Source organism: Canis lupus, chromosome 1 (genome assembly GCF_011100685.1).
Source record: "Canis lupus familiaris isolate Mischka breed German Shepherd chromosome 1, alternate assembly UU_Cfam_GSD_1.0, whole genome shotgun sequence".
Lineage (NCBI taxonomy): Eukaryota > Metazoa > Chordata > Mammalia > Carnivora > Canidae > Canis > Canis lupus.
The window spans coordinates 84,928,491-84,943,938 of record NC_049222.1 but is presented as its reverse complement, the minus strand read 5'-3'; positions in this window follow the sequence as shown (position 1 = coordinate 84,943,938).

Below are 15,448 nucleotides of genomic sequence, written 5' to 3'. Positions count from 1 at the left end.
TTATATATTACAAAGAAGTATAATTCAAATTTATTTGTAGCAAATTTTCAAAGACAATGAAATAATATCATGGAGTTCGTAGCTCTCTGAATAACTTACTAATTCTATTTCAGAACTTATATTATTAAGAAATCCTCACACATGTGAACAAGGAGATCTGTATCATTGAAGGATAGTACCAGGAATATAATCTTTAATAATAAACAAATTAAATCCTCATCATTAGATAAATGCATAAATAAAATTTAGTACATGTAATATGGAATAGTATACAGCACATACAAGCAGTCAATTCAATCCATGTTAGACATTTCAAGTTGTAACATTGAGTTAAACAATATGTGGAATGATAGTTGAAGGTTGAAGCTATTCATGTAACATAAATATGCAAACACATACAAAAACAATAACATTACTTTGAGTATGCACACATAAATATACATGTAAAATATGCATGTTTATAGTACTTAGAATGGATTGGAAGGGTTTAAATTATGCTTACGGTAAGAATTCTTTGGAAAGAAGGGAGGGGATTTGGATTTAAGGGTGGCAATAAAAGGAGATTTAGATATACTCCATCTGTCTATTTTTCTATTTAAAAAGTCTAGAAAAGTATACAAATATGACTGTTAATTCTTGATCACAGGGATATATGTTTCCAATATTTTCCTTTTGTATCTTAATAATTCTGAAAAAAAGTTTTCAGAAATTTTAGTGTTACTACTTCTGTGTAAAGCATTAATATTTTTCTCAGTTACAATTTAGAAAAGGATCATTAACAGTAAAAGAAGCAACCACAGGTTGGTTACATCTTGAGTCTAGAGTCATGAAAACATCTTTGTACCAACCTATGTCCAGACCAACCTTGCTAATGTAATGTTTTGGCTTTATTTAATAGAGGTGATAGACTTAGATATGGTAATACTTTAATAATTTTCCTACAACTCAATAAATCATTACATATTTATAAAAGATACATTTTGGTGTCAAGAATATTTTTTCTGAATCTCATAACAGACAAGAGACTTGAACTCTTGTTCTAACTATGCTTTTAATCCCTACTCTGGAAAATGGGACCAGTCACGAATAATTTGTAATCAGACCTTTCAACTTGTATGATTCTGCTTTGCTGTAAGACACAATAATGTCCTCAGTAGATCTTATTCCACTCATGTCCATGTCCAGGTTCCCCATACATTTCCCTAGAATTTAGTGGGAAGTGAAAGAATTGAGAACTAATAAATTCTAAGTAAGTATTGTGGACCTAATATTTCATATTCGGTTCTTAAAACATTCCTAAGTGGCAGATACCGTTTTCTCCATTACTGCAATAAAGGACTGGGGTTCATGTAGGTCAAATCATGATTAGAATATAGACACTGTCTAACTCCCAAACCTATTTATTATACAAGAAAACTCATTCAGAACTCACATTAAAATATCCGGTCACTAGAATTCACAGAGTGATTTAAATGTTGTGGTACAGTTGTTATCATCTTATCCCTCACAACATTGCTGCCTAAGAAACAAGGGTGACAAGCTTAAGGATAAGTAGATGTCTGCTAAAGGGGACTTTGAGTTTGTATTAAAAAAAAAAAAAGGAGATCTTTATTCAAGTGATTTTGATAGATCCACCTTCACATCTACTCTGTTGAGAATCTGATGTAGAGAAAAAGGTTAGAGGCATGGCTCTTTAAATACATTATCATCTAGTTACTCTGGAAATAGGTAAATGACAAGATGACTGAGCAAATGCTAGGCCTCCCAGTTCACTGAAAGCTGATAGCTATTTTGCATACTTTTGCCCACCATTTGCCCAAGCCAAGGGAGCAATTGATGTCGTAAGTATTGTTTGCTTGGGTACCAAACCACACACATACCTATTCCTCCTGTTGAGTGTAATTGAACCTCATTTGATGGGCAAAGTGGGGAAACAGTTCAGTAAGCCTTCTGGGACTCATCTGTACAATTACCTTCAAAGACAACTTTACATGGAGAAAGGTAGAATTATGGCAAGAGAATTAGGTCAGTTTAAGTAGTTGGGTTTTGGAGCAGGTATTTAAGAAAGCAAAATAAATTAATAATTTAACCATATTAAATTATGGTTTGGGACCGTTTGGGAAGTTTTTAATTTGACATCTACATAAATTTCTTACAAGCATATTGTAAAACCTTTGATGTGATCATTTTAGATCACAGTATAAAAGAGATACCTACGGTTTTCTTTTTAACAATTTGTGTGTTTACCTAAATAAAAAACATTTAATAGATTTAATAGATCTGTTTTCTAATGCTGTTCCCTTGTTAAAACATGTTATGAGTTTTCCAATTCTAAAATGATTTAAGGGTTCTTTTTTAAATTTTATTTTTTCTTGAAAAAAATGGGGTTATTAAAAGTAGCTACTTGCCAGTGACTAACCCAGCATGCAGAACATATTTGTCTTGGCCGGTTCCCAATCCAATTATGTCAGAATTCCTAGGGGTCGAACCCAGGCAATTGGGCTTTACAAATCATACCAGGCACAGCCAGTTCTAATGTGCAGCCAATATAGAGAACCATTGATATATTCATCATTTTACTGACCATCTGAAGCTTGCCACCTTGCTAGAGCTTACAATACTGCTATTCTCTCCACGAGTATTTCCAAACAACTGAATATATTATATTGCAAAATAAGGAGAAGATCAACTAAAACTGAGAACATTTAACCATGTCTGTTTCATTGAAGTAAACTTAAGGAAAGGTAAATGGATCTCAAAAAGAGATCCTATTTATTTTTTCTCTCTCTTAATAGATTATTTTAGTAATGAAATATTTTTAACACGTTATTTAGGGAGCTACCATTTTACAGTTGCAATCAAGCAGTGTTTTTTTTTTACTTAAGAAGATATTGCCATGTCCCATTATTTCATATTTGGTTATTAGTAGATGCATTAAACCTACCTTCCAAATGCATGTTTTAAATGACCTATCAGTAGTACAAATGTAGTATCTATTGATCTATTATTTTTCCAAAATGAGTCTCTTCTTATTCTGTAAGAAATAAAGCCAAATAAAATATACTATTACATCTGAACTATTCTTAGTTTATCATTTCCTATTTGTGCAGCATTATCCTATGTACCTTTGACAACTTAAATATTTTTTATAGTATTACAATTATAAAGTTTGTAAACAATTCTTCAAAAGATGGATAAACAACTACTAATCCCAGATGCACATATGTTGTAGGTACATACAAATAATACATATTAGTTCCATTTAGTGGAAATGAAAGAAACAATTGTTGAGGGGTAGACATAGTAGAGTCACAATTCTGAGACAGAGAAAGCATGAGTAGAACATCATCATTATAATACACCAAAACATTATTAGCAAGGCGAAAAGATCCAAATAATTTTTTTGCACACATATTGTTTCTCTGTGATTTCTATTGTTTCTATGATCTTAATTTTTGTATGGTTAAGAATTTTAATTAAGTTTCTTAACCACTATCAAGAATTACACAGATGTCGTTCTGTGTTATATTTGTCTCTTTTCCTTGCTAATGACAGGATTGAAATGTTGTTTTGGTTAAGTCAAATTAAATTGTAAGTTATTTAAAACAGATGACCAAAACTCAGTGTAATGCTTCCCTGTTCTTCTGAGATCTGCCTTAGATGATGCCAAATGTCTAGAGACTTACCAAATGTGTATTATTACTAGTAGTAGTATTATAATATATACACTCATGTTAGCAATATTATAAGAAGCTTCATGCTTTTGTCTACAGAATAAATGATACAATAGAGACCCTGAAATTATTTGTAATTTTCTGAATTCTTTAAATAAAAATGTCTGGCTAAATGCATGAGTTTCATTTAAAAGCTCTTTTTGCTCAAGTACTTTCAATTATGATTTGAGTTTGCTGTACACTCACTGGTAATACATTCAGAGACTGAGATAAGAGATTTGTTAAATTTTGAGAATTATGCTTTATTTTTGCTATCAGATTTCAGTATAGATTTAGATTGCTAAATTTCAGATATATGGGATCTTATGAATGACAAAAGCCATAATTGCCTCTACTTTGTTCAAGGTTTTCTACAATTAGGTGTGTTACCATGTTACAATCATTTTTTCTAACTCTTTTTCAAATTCAAAAAAGTTTCAGGTCACTTCCTAAATATCTGCTTTTGATTTATTTTTCAGAGTTCCTTACCAGCATATTGTTGGAAAACCTTTTTAATCCACAAATGCCTTTTCAATATATCTACATATTATTATTTTAATTGCAGCAAAGCCAATCCACTTTTGAAAGTACATTCTACATAAAGCCACATCCCCATTGGGGATGGATTATGTTAGAGAATCATTTGTGGAATGTAACAAATACAGTTACTGTTGCTTGGCATCCAAGGTCTACAGAACTGACATTGATCCCACAATGATCCCCAATACCATTTTTAGAGACACCTCTTCACCTGCCAATGAATTAAAAAATAAAATTTATCAAGAGACAAAGGCAATATAATTCAGATTCCAAACTCACTAAAGGAGTTGGCCTCTTGCTTTGAAATGCAAGCAAATGTATTAAGTACAATGTGGGTACATCTTTGATGACAACAGTCTAAATGAGGTAGAAGTATATCAGATAATCTATCAATTCCATTTTCTTTCTTAGAGTCTTTTTACTTTATGCTTTAAATTAGATGTTAGCTCTCTAAGCTTGGAAATTTCTTTAAACTCTTTCTGGTGTTAGGTGCCCTCTTGGCTTGGTCCAAGTTCTTACTCCCATTTGCTTTAATGAATAATTTAACAACAACAACAACAACAACAACAACAACAACAACAACAACAAATCAAGACGGTTATGCATGGACCAACAATGAAGTGAGGGATAAACCAATACTTACAGTTAATCCATCTGTTTACCTGAGGTACACAATTACAAAGTATAAGCAAAATAGGAAATAATAGCATCTTCTCATAGGTATATAAAACTGTGATTTATTTGTCTCTGTCTCTACATGAAACTAGTTTGCCTGTTACTGGATCCCATCCTCTCCTGCATGCTCTGGAAGTTTGATACTACAAATACTCCCTCTTGGATTAAATATCATCCCCCTTTGGTTAGATTATGACCCAAATGCCTGGAAGTACTCTATATTTTCTCTCACTAGAAAAAACCCACACACACTCTTCCGTGATTCCACATCTTGCTAACCACCAGCTGCTTCTACATTTTGCTGAGCCCCTTTGTAGCAAATCTCCATTTTTAAATTTCTTCCTCTTTTTTTTTTTTTTTTTAAGATTTTATTTATTTATTCTTGAGAGAGGGAGAGGCAGAAACACAGGCAGAGGGAGGAGCAGGCTCCATGCAGGGAGCTCGACGTGGGACTCGATTCAGGGACTCCAGGATCACGCCCTGGGCTGAAGGCAGGCGCTAAACAGCTGAGCTACCCAGGGGTCCTATTTCTTCCTCTTTTGAACTAGCTCCAGCTAGTCACACCAGTATATTAAAGCAACTCTTATTTGACATCCATATTGCTGACTCTAAAGGCTATTTACCTATCCACAATTTACACAAACTCTTAACACAATTGAAAACTCCTTCCTCCTTGACAGATTTTATTTTTCCCTACTTGGATCCTGGGATGCTTTTGTTTTCTTCCTGCCTCCTATATCTTCCTTGAAGTTGACATTGCAGCTTCCTCCACCACTTCTGAACAAAAATGAATGCCAAAGTGTCCCAGCTGAATGAAGTCTTTGCTCTCCAAGTAAATCCTTCCTTTGTAAATTTATGGGTTCTTTGGTTTCCCCTATTATCAGTATGATAATGACTTCCAACCCTGTATCTCTACCCCTAGCCAAACACTCTATTTCCCACAAAAAATAAATTTCTCTAGTCTCTACCTTTTTAGTAAAATATGATTCTATCCGATTAGATGTTCAGGCTATAAACCTACAGTACACATTCTTGATTCTTCTCTTTCCTTCTTGCCCTAAATCCATGAGTAAATCCTGACAGCTCTACCTTGAAAGATTAAGAGAATTCTAAACTTTTCTCAATACCTCTTTGGACTTTGGATTTCAGTCCAAACCTTTGGGCTTCAGTCCAAATCTCAGTTAGATCTTGACCGGATTACTACAAAATTCTCTTCTATCCCTACTTTTCCTACATTTGCCCTATTGTAGTAGCCACAATTATTCTTCAAAAGAAAGCAGATCATTTCACAACCTGCTCACACCCTTTAGTAGTTCTCTACACATTTAGACTGTCAAATTCTTTATGAGTTGGGGATCCCTGGGTGGCGCAGCGGTTTAGTGCCTGCCTTTGGCCCAGGGCGCGATCCTGGAGACCCGGGATCGAATCCCACGTTGGGCTCCCGGTGCATGGAGCCTGCTTCTCCCTCTGCCTGTGTCTCTGCCTCTCTCTCTCTCTCTCTGTGACTATCATAAAAAAAAAAAAAAAAAAAAAAAAAGAAGGCATCCCTTGCTTACCCACTGGCCAGTCTTAGCATTCTCTCTCTTGCTCTTTCATCCCTTAAAGTCATCATTCTTATTTCTACTTCAGGGATTCTAAACTGGCTGTTCCTTCTTTCTGAAGTTTTCTTTGTTCAAATAGTCACACAATGCTCTCCTTTACACTCTATCTTTGCTCAAATGTCCCTTCCACAGGGCAGCCTTTCTGATGATCCTATCTAAAAAATTATTCAATTTGGCCTTCTTTATCCTTTGGTCTTGTTTTATTTTCTCTCTTGAACATACTACCTGAAAGCATGATATTTGTTTGCTTGTTTATTTTTCTGTCTCCTCCAACAGAGTACAAGTTCCATAAAAACAGGATTGTGACCTGTTCATCCATGAATCACCATGGAAACTGATACATAGGTCGAGTTCAGGACAATTTTCTAAATAAATAAATGAATCAATGATAGCATGAATTGTGTGATAATTCATTCACTATTTTTATTGATTAAAAAAATATCAGGATGAAAGAAGAACTATCTTTTTATGCAGACTAGTTTTCAATTCTTTCTGGAAATGCATAGCAAGACTACATATGTCACATTCTTGATCTAGGTGTGGCCCTGTGATTATAAGGGGACACTAGCTATGATATGTACCACTTCCCATCTAACTTCACAGAATGTCCTAATGTACTCTCTATAGTTTTTGCCCTTATGTCAAGATGCCAGGGACCACAGCAAACTTGGAAGCCACATGTTGGAGATGTCAGAATGCATCAGTTTGTGTTTTGGGTTTACTGTGTAGAACAAAGCATACCAGTGACTCTGGACTCCTCTGAACTATTTGCATAAGGGAGAAACAACTTCTATTGTTTTTGACTAATTATTTTTCAATCTAGGTTTACAACAGTTTGACTAACGAAATCAGTATTGTAACTGTCCAACTTCTGCCTGAAGAGATAAATTCCAGACACAGTATTCCTAGATGTCGGATGAAGAAGGTAACTATGGTTGCAACATAGAGTGTGAATATTATTATGTATCCCTGTGTTTGCAAATCTGAGCCTTCTGCTAAGCCTCATATGTTCAAAGCTAGAGCTGTTTCAACTGAGTCATTTGCTCCAGGCATAGGAGAAGGACTCTCATCCTCAGGTTGGAATTTAGGGAGTAACCCCCTGGTTGAGTGCAAGTGGTTAAGCACAAGTGGGAAGAGGACCTCGAAATCCAACCACTCTAGATTCAAACTTTTAATCAATTCTCACACTTTTATCTTTTTGTATCACACATTCTTTCTGAGGTAATTTTAACCTTTTTGGTGTTTTGATGATAAATTAGTCATATTTCTTTGAGAACTTAAGTGATGGTTTCCTCTGATCTGCTCAGTGATCACTCCCTCTCCTTCTGGCTTAAAAAATAAAAATCTATTTAAATTGCTCATCTGCTCATGTCTACTCTTCTTTTTCCTTTGTCATTCTTAGTATGTATCTCTTTTGACCCTTTATTATCACTGTAATTTTGGCAAGGCTTCAGGAGAGTAAAGAGATAATTACATACAGTTAACCTTCCATGGATAATGAGAAGTTACTTAGCCAACTTTAAAATGCCTAAGCATCTTCCATCCTAGAGCAAAACAAAACAACTTGAAAAAACAACACTTCACAGGACATTACACCCTTCTTGTGATATTGCTCAATTTCTCTTCTTTCCTTACAGCATTGGTTCTCAACTAGGGGCAATTTTGTTCCCAAAGGGATATTTAGCAATGTCTAGAGACATTTTTAGTTGTCATGACAGAAAATGCCACTGGCACTTGGTGAGTAGAAACCAGGCATGCTGCTAAATATCCTAGAATGCATAGAACAGGCTCTCCACAACACACTATTATCTGGCCCAAGATGTCACCAGTGCCGAGACTGAAAAACACCGTGCTTTAGAGCCAACCTTCTCAAAGACTACGATTCATTTCACCTTCCATTCAGATCTCAAGCCAGACTAATCTGGAATTTTTCCTTCCTTCTCTCCCCTGCCCTTCTTCAATTGGGTTGGTCTTGCTAATTGTTCAGGAGGTTGGAACACGCAGAGTATCTGTGCTCATCTGCTACAAAGACAAAACAAAAACCAGCCTAAACCTAATAAAAAAAATCAGCCTGATTGAATCTCCCCTGACCCCCCAATATCACAGTCATAAGACACCCCCAATCTTATTAGGAGCCTACAGTTCAAAAGGCAACAAGGCAAAACATGTAGGGCTGGCTTTCTTGCTTTATGAGAATCTCCTTCTCTAATTAGGAGGCACTTAAGTTGTGAAAGTTCATTTTCATATAATCTCATCTGGAGAAATCACAAAGGTCAGCTCTCTAGGAGGAGAAATAGATAATCTGACATGATCTATTTTCATGGGGTTAGGGATGAGATGGGGTTAGGGATGAAATGGAGGCACACTGGCTAATCCTTCAAGTCTAGGAACTGAGGTCTTATCTCAATATTAGTTGGATGAAATAACTCTTCCTTAATGGTGACTGGAAATAGTTAACTATTGTTAGTCCAGTTGTTCATCTTATAGGGCCCCCAAGATTGGATCCCTGTTACAGACTAAATTATGTCACCCCTCACAATTCATCTGTAGAAGCCCTAATCCCCATTGCTTGTGCATTTAGGAATAGAGCCTATAAAAGGGTATCAAGGTTAAATGAAAACATAAGAGTGGGACCCTAACCCAGTAGGACTGGTTTCCTTATGAACACAAGAAGAACAAAGAACATCAGGGATCACTCATATAGATAAAATACCACGTGAGGCCACAGAGAGAAGATGGCTATCTGCAAGCCAAGAAGACAGGCTTTAGGAGAATCCAAACTTTCTGACACTTTGCTCTTGTATTCGAAACTTTAGAACTTTCAGAAATAAATTTCTGTGATTTAAACCTCCCAGTCTTTAGTATTATGTTATGGCAAACTAAGACAACCTCCCCTAGATTCATGGTGGCTTGGGAAAGATATGCTGTTTATATACTGTAGTATCCTCTATTAAAAAATAATGAAAATCCTGTGTCTTTGTATTATTTATATCCATTTTTAAAAAACTGCTTGATAGGGAACCCTGGGTGGCACAGCGGTTTAGCGCCTGCCTTTGGCCCAGGGCGCGATCCTGGAGACCCGGGATCGAGTCCCACGTCGGGCTCCCGGTGCATGGAGCCTGCTTCTCCCTCTGCCTGTGTCTCTGCCTCTCTCTCTCTCTCTGTTTGACTATCATAAATAAATAAAAATTAAAAAAAAAAAAACTGCTTGATAGGTCACAAACAATAGGAAAAAAAATAGAATCAAATATTTGACAGAATTTTAATAAGTTTATTTTATTGGGAGAAAATGGGAGAATTTAAAATAATAACAATAAATAATAATAAAATTTAAATAGGTACTTATTAAAAAATGAAATTTTACACAGTAACACAGCCAGAGTTTTTAAACAATATGGAGAGATTTATTCCCAATGAGACCAAATGCATAATATAAGCATGTGAGTTTTTTTCCTACTATATTTTTGTGGGGTGATTTTGAGGGTATTTCCTATTTCTGTCATTCTCCTCTCAGATGGTTTCCATTTGGTTTATTTACTGAAGTTTCTTAATCCATAGTTTCAAATATAAGTAATTTTCAGTGAAGCCACTTCGGAGCTTTGTTTTTGGAGCATTGGACTGTTTGTCATTATTTAAACCAGTATTGTTCTTTAAGATTTTCTAATCATTCTCAGACATTCTCAAATTCCTAATAGCACTGCACAAACATACATGGATTGCTTTTTACCCATTCGTTTGTTCCTAATAATTCTGGCCAACATATTCTATTAGAGTCCAAAATTAATGGCAAAGTGAAGTCACTTTGCCAAAATGTTTCACTGATTGTCGAGGTATTTACCATTTATTTTCTGTTGTTTCACAGATACTCAGTGTTTTTTCATTAAACTCAGATGAAAAGTGTTCATGCTTGAGTTAACATTTCATATTCTGATCTGTCAGCTCTTTCCAAATGCATCTGGCAATTTTGGTTTGTATCAGGCTTTATAATCCACTGTAATTCTTGCAAAGCTTCTGGCAGTGCTTGACTTTTCCTCTATAAAAACAATTTTAGAGGAGCATTGCCATTGCTTAGTCCTTACCAAGACAGTAGTTCAGGGTAGAGTCCATTTCAGATATGTCTCTAACATGATCAAAATAATCTGCCTTGTTAGAAGTCAATTACAGAGCCCAAGAGATACTCTTATCCTTGTGAGGACAACGTGGGGCCCAAATAATGAAATTTTTATGTTTAGTCTGTTCTCATGACTGGTTATGTAACCCACTATAAATTAATTGGACTAAGTCCCTAAATCTGAGTCTGCTCTGTCTCTTTTGTGGCCTTTCAGAGAAGAAAAGTAAAACATGTTTGGTAACTTTAATCCAATTTCCTCTGCCTACTGTGGGATATTGCTCTATCAATACTCTCTCTTTAAAACTAACATTTCTCCCAGTATTGTTCTTTTTTTATATGAATATGTACAAGTTTTCCACACTATTTTAAAACAATTCTACATCCGTCTTGTCTCTCGTCTCTAGACATTTCTCTTTATCCTTCTCAAATAGGTAAGCTTCTGTATTATCATTTTCCATGTGAACTCTCCCCTTCCACTTTGGTTTCTTCATCCCTTTGATTAAAGAATAATTTACATACAATCAAATGTTAAGTATACAACTGCATGATTTTCACAAATGCATATACTTGTATAACCCACATTCCTACCAAAATATCGAACAATTACATCCTTAGAAAATGCAGCAGTATCTCTTCCCAGTCAATCCCTCACGCTCTCACACACCAACACTGTACTTATTTCTATGACCAACATTTAGGTGAGTTTGTATTAAACTTCACCTATGTGAAATCACACAATAGCTGCTCTTTTGTGTCTGGCTATTTTCACTTCATGTAATGTTTTTGAGATTCAGTCATGCTGTTGCCTGTCTCAGTACCCCTATCAATGACTGAGTATTATCACTCTGTTGTATAAATATACCACAGTTTATCCACTCTCCAGTTGACAGACACGGGGGCTGCTCTCAGTTTTAGCTATTACGAATAAAGCTACTATGAATGTGTGCGACCACGTTTTTGTTGTTGTTGTTGTTGTGTGTGAAAGCATGTTTTTATGTTACTTGGATAAATTGTTAGGAGCGAAATTACTGGATGATTGGGTAAAGGTTTATGTCAAACTTTATTTATTTATTTGAGAGAGAGAGCACAAGTGGGAGCAGCAGCAGGCAGAGGGAGAGGAGGAAGCAGACTCCCCACTGAGCAGGGAGCCTGATGCGGGACTGGATCCCAGGACCCTGGGATCATGACCTGAGCAAAGGCAGATGTGTAAACAACTGAGCCACCCGGTGCCTCTACATCAGATTTTATAAGGGATTTCCTAACTTACTTTGCATAAACTTTTATGATTTTATAATCCACGTAACTCATTTCCACAGCAACGTATTAGATGAGAGAGTTTGGAAATGCAAAGACTGCTCTCAAAGATATCTTCAAAAGGCTTTCCCTACACAAGTCATCTTTGGACTAGTAATGGTCTCCAGTTGGCATGTTTGGTGGATCATTTAAAGAACTCATCTTCTTTTAGCTCCATGTGTTATCATGCATCACTTGTCCACTGAAATTCTCTCCTTCTTAGTTTTTTGGGATACCTGTTTTCCTTTCCATCTTTAATCACCTTAAAATTATCCTCATCCCTTTATAATAATATTCTTTTAAAGCTTGAAACACACGGGCTCACCCCTAGTGGCCTTCTCTCTTTTTTGTATGGTTATCTCCTTGGGAAATCCCAAGCACCACCCCAGTTTTCATTGCCATCACTATGGGCACAATTCCTAGATTGAAGGCAGACCCTTTGATGCTTTGGGGCTCTCAGCTTCTCTTTTTTATTATCAACTCATTATTTTCATGTGGATATAATACACATTTTTTCCATGAAGGACTTCATTCTCATCTAAGTATTTCCTCCATAGTCATAAATGGCTTTTTGCCTCTACTATGCAGAATGCAGTCAATAAGAGAGAACCAAAGAATGGTTTTTTGATGATAAAATAAGATGTGGATATGTTGTCAGTGACTCTGATGATTCAAAAGACTGCTTTCTTTAACTCTGATTTAGAGTTTCTATGTAACTGAAAGGATGTCACTCAATTTCTCAACATGTATTCACTGGTCAGTGAAAACTTTCAGCTCAATTTAACCTCAAAATGAGAAAGGTAGGCAAAGGTTGGAGGTAAAAGCAGCCATTGAATAAACTGGTAATTTAGGTGGAACAATTCATCTGTGTGCCAAAGCAATTCTGAGACAAATTCCTAGTATCTTTTGGAATAGGATAGGGTCATTCTTTTAATAAAGAGGGATTGATTAATTAAAGAATCAAATAAAGTTTTTTTAGAAAGAAAGATGCCATACTTGTTTGTGTGTGAGATTGTGTGTGTGCACGTGTGTATGTGTGTGTGTGTGTATGTGTGTTTGGATGTGCATGTGTGGGCTTTAAAATAGATCTTATTTCAGTGATAATCCTGTCCATACACTGGCTCAAGTTATTTTTTTAACTCATCCTCCCTGTGTCATCTAGTTGATCAGTTCTGTTTGCCACTTCTAAGCTTTTCATATCCAGTGAGCAAATTTTAACTATAAAACACTGTTGAATCTCTCTTGTACACTTCGTTCCCATTCCTAAATCCTTATACAACATATTTATCATTCTTGTCTGAAATATTCAAATAGATTCATTACTCTATGTCATGAATCCTGGTGTCTTCTTCTGCAGTGTCTAATATACATATTGCTCATGGAGTATACTTGTTTTAACACAATTTGTATTATGTTACTACTCCATAAACCCATTTGGCCAACCATTACCAGCAAGCTTTAAAGACAGTGTTTTGTATCCTCAGCAAAACATGCTAGGATTATTTTAATAGCAGCTATACCTCTGGACCCTCTGTTTCCTCACTGAACATTCACCCATCACTCTTCCGTTACCATTTACATTAGTCATTATTGAAGTACTTTCTCTTCCAGACACAACATACCCTTTCACATCATGATGCCTGTGCACATGCTCCTACTACCTGCCTTTGTTTCTTTAAAAAAATATTTTATTTATTTATTCATGAGAGACAGAGAGAGAGAGAGAGAGAGAAAGGCAGAGACACAGGCAGAGGGAGAAGCAGGCTCCATGCTGGGAACCCGACATGGGACTCAATCCCAGGTCTCCAGGATCACACCCCAGGCCAAAGACAGGCGCTAAACTGCTGAGGCACTAAGGCTGCCCTACTACGTGCCTTACATCACTTTCTCTTCCCTGTCTTCTTTGCATCCATGTATTCAGCTTTCATAATTCAAATCTAACATGAGTAATTACGTTCACCCTTTATTCTGACTGGTACTACAATTCTGAAAAGTATGATATAAAAACAAAGGTCCTGTTAGTCCTGGTATCTCTTTACAGAGAGTATAATTACATTTAGATAAAGCTTAAAAAACTTTAAAGCATATTCTTCATAATCATTGCTACTGAGGTAAGCAAAATGAATTACATTTATGAGGCAACTTACTTGAGTATGTATAAATAGAAGAATTAAAGAAATTTGCTCCTCTTTCCCCGCAAATATGAAGAGGATTTCTACAAGAGAGTGGACTTATCTAAGACTCAAATCAAGTTTAAAAGAAGTCATTTCAAAACTGCAGCTTTCTTGTAGTTTTAGGGTATAACAATTAAAAGGAGTCTCCCTTAGTTTTTATTTTTTAAAGATTTTATTTATTTATTTATTCATAAGAGACACACACACACACACACACACAGAGGTAGAGACATAGGCAGAGGGAGAAGCAGGCTCCATGCAGGGTCCTGCAGGTGCGGGACTTGATTGATCCAGGGTCTCCAGAATCAGACCCTGGGCTGAAGGCGGTGCTAAACTGCTGAGCCACCCGGGCTGCCCAGGAGTCTCCCTTAGTAAAGGCACTATTATCGCTTGGTCTAGGCATAGATGGACAGGGAAAAGAAAGAGAGAACCTAATTACGGAATGATGCAAAGGATTAATTTCACCGTGGAAAAGTCAATATACCAATTATGGTGCAGATAAGAAGATTTTATTTTCCTTATAGATTAAGACCTGACTGCAAACATATGTTCTAAGTACCTCGAAGTTAAAAGAGACAAGTTGCTGGTTGGAATGCCATACATGTACATCATGTGAATGGTAGAAAAGGTGTAAAATGGAGAGCTTAAGTTCAGTCAAGAGAGTACACCACTGCTCAGATCCATTGATTTGATCCCTCTCACATGGGGGATGTCAAGGTATTCCTTCTATGGTGAAGAATAGGTTGTTGCATCTGACCCCCCTGACAATAAAAAAGAGGTACCATACTTACTGGCACTCTGGATTTTGAAGGCAACTAGTCCTTATTTGAATGTTATTCTGGATCAATTACCAGTGATGTGAAAAGTAACTGCTTTTGAGCGATGCTCAGAAAAGGAGAAGGCTCTGAAACATATCCAAACTGCTGTGAAAGCTGCTTCTGCCACTTGGGCCATATGATCGACATATGATCCACAGATCCAATGGTGCTTGAAGTTTTAGTGGTGATAGGGATGCTTTTTGAAGCCTTAGGTAAACCCCTACAGGTGACTCATAGCACAGACCATCAGTGTTTTAGAGCAAAGCCCTACCATCCTACACAAATATTTTCCAATTGAGAAACAGCTATTGGCCAGCTACTGGGCTTCAATAGAGACAAAATGCTTGAACAAAAAGCCACTAAGTTACCATGTGACTTAAGCTTCCTGTTATGTACTGGGTACTGCTACCTGTCCCTCCAAGCCATCCAGTAGGGTGTGCACAACAAAACTGCATCATCAAATGGGAGTGATACATATAGGATTCAACACAAGTAGGTTCTGAAGGTGCAAGTAAGTTACATG